Raw genomic sequence first — 2,500 nt, 5'->3', positions numbered from 1 at the left:
CAGGAGCCAAGGACCCCGACCAGGAGCCAAGGACCCCGACCAGGAGCCGAGGACCCCGACCAGGAGCCGAGGACCCCGACCAGGAGCCAAGGACCCCGACCAGGAGCCGAGGACCCCGACCAGGAGCCAAGGACCCCGACCAGGAGCCAAGGACCCCGACCAGGAGCCAAGGACCCCGACCAGGAGCCAAGGACCCCGACCAGGAGCCAAGGACCCCGACCAGGAGCCAAGGACCCCGACCAGGAGCCGAGGACCCCGACCAGGAGCCAAGGACCCCGACCAGGAGCCGAGGACCCCGACCAGGAGCCAAGGACCCCGACCAGGAGCCAAGGACCCCGACCAGGAGCCACGGGCCCCGACATGCGAAGTCTCGTTCGGCCATGAATCAGCGGCCGGAGACATAACGAGGTGCAGGACACGACATGTTCACAGAGCAGGGCCGTCGGCATGTTATTAGACGAAATGACTGTCTTTTATTTCCCAGGCTTTTCCTGCACATTATATCTGTCCCATTTTTGAATGTTAGAAATGCCTATTACCTCATGGCGCGACTGCACGACACGCGCAGACGCCAGTCCGAGGCTCCGCGGATGGAATATTCATCACGAAAAAAGAGGAAATTCAAGAAAGCCTCTTTGGCCATTGCATAACCGAGCGAGGCTGCGTCTCCCACCGGCGAACAGCAGAGCGGCCAGTTTCCATGCTGTTCAGCGGCTCAACAGCACCGCCCCCCCCCCCCCCGCCCCGCCTGCCTCTCCTATCGGGAATATTGTTCAGGCGAGTTGTACAGGCCTTCTCGCGCGAGGCTCCCCTCTCGCCCCGCTCTCTATGGCTCTTGCGCTCGTAAATTTATCCAAAATCTGCATAAATTTGAATACTAAGAAGAGCGCGGGGTCGTTACCTCTCCCCCCGATCAGACCCCAAGACGAGCGATGGAAAATTGTAGAGTTCATAAAAGCAATAACGCAGACGCGGCCATTATCTTGTTACAAGTTGCTTGAAAAGTTCCTGAGAGCAAAATTTACGATAATTCAACAGAGTTGTGATTTTGGACGTGGACGTTCGTAATGGAGATGGATGGACCTCAATCTGACAAGACAAGCGTCTCACGATTCGCCGCCATCTTGGAAAACAAAGCAACAACAGCCAGCGTGTTTACCAACATCTTTGCCAGGATTGTCTTCATTTTTTCGAAGCGAGTTCAGTCCATAAGCGACCTACCCCGCGCCATTGCAAAGGGGAGTGGGCGGGTCGCGGGAGCGCCAAAGGTGTGGTCGTCCATATGCAAAGGTCAACTTACAAAAGTTTCCTCTGACCTCGCGACCCGCGCCTGAGTGACCCGGGCAGCAGCTCTCTTAATGGATATCACACCATTTTTGTGAAAGAAACACTATCTATTTTTGTTACGCGATTCTTCTTTTTTTACATCTTGCCTATTGCACTTGCATTAAATTGGGAAATATATTGCAACATTTAAGTTACAGCAAAGGTGCTTACACGTCAGCGCTTTTTTTCATGATATGAACACGTACATATCGTTCCTTGCGATGACGAAGCATCTTGCGATCATGAATTTCAACAAACACTTAAAAGATAATATAAATGACTGAAACCTGCGTACATATGAGCTCCGGGCATCCCTACGGGATTCAGTCCGCCTCCGAGACTGCCTTAATTGAGATACGTGCGAGGGACGTCTAAACAGCACTCCTTGTTACAGACTGTTAGTCATTCAGCAGCTGGCATCCCGTGGTGGACGTGGCTGATGCACGATGATTAAGGCGCTACACGACTACCGAGCGCCCGTGTATTATCCTCGTGAGATTTTTGCTGGCCGGTCCTCCTCCTCCTTCGCCGTCAGGACCGCCATCTCGGTCTGGAAGCAGTTCGGGTTTCCATGCGGCGCCGCACAAAACGCGGGACCATTTTCTTTTTCGAAGTTCATACAAATTTTGTAGCTCCACCGACGATGACTTTCTAATGGACAAACCGCACTGTTTACATTTCGTATTGTAACCGGAACCTGCTGTCTCTCGGCCTCAACCGTGTATTTGCATGTTTAATATCGCTTCCCAAACAAGACAGCTTTCATCATGACTGCAACTGCAAATACTGTTGATCAAAAATACGGCCTCTGCATCCCACGAGGAGACGCATTCAGTGCATGGCGCGTCATTCGCTCTGTGCCATGATTAAAGCGGTGCCAGCGAGAGCCAGGCGCAGTCCCGAAGACGAAATTTGCTCGATTTTAAAAATTCTCTTCGCGGACTTTTTTGCCAGTTCTCCGCTCCTGAAACAGGCTACTCATTTTCGAAAGATTTGCAGAAAGATCGAGCTTCTCGGCAAATTAAGAATGATTTATGGAGGTTTATGGTATGTAGCAGGACATTCTAAGACTTTTTTTTCTAAAATTGCACAAAAATGAATAAAGATAATATATAAAAAGGAAAAAGCCCGGATCTGCAAGGCCGAATCATCCAGTTGGGAAACCCAGACGACA

General features: G+C 51.5%; 1 protein-coding gene across 5 annotated transcripts in view; it reads right to left on the bottom strand.

The window, feature by feature from the left end:
• The window catches only part of LOC113825607 (NAD kinase), a 219,941-nt gene that overhangs the window by 174,868 nt on the left and 42,573 nt on the right, over positions 1 to 2,500 (bottom strand). The window lies entirely within an intron of this gene.

This window comes from Penaeus vannamei, chromosome 21 (genome assembly GCF_042767895.1).
Source record: "Penaeus vannamei isolate JL-2024 chromosome 21, ASM4276789v1, whole genome shotgun sequence".
Classification (NCBI taxonomy): Eukaryota; Metazoa; Arthropoda; class Malacostraca; order Decapoda; family Penaeidae; genus Penaeus; species Penaeus vannamei.
This window is presented reverse-complemented; position numbering and strand designations above follow the sequence as displayed.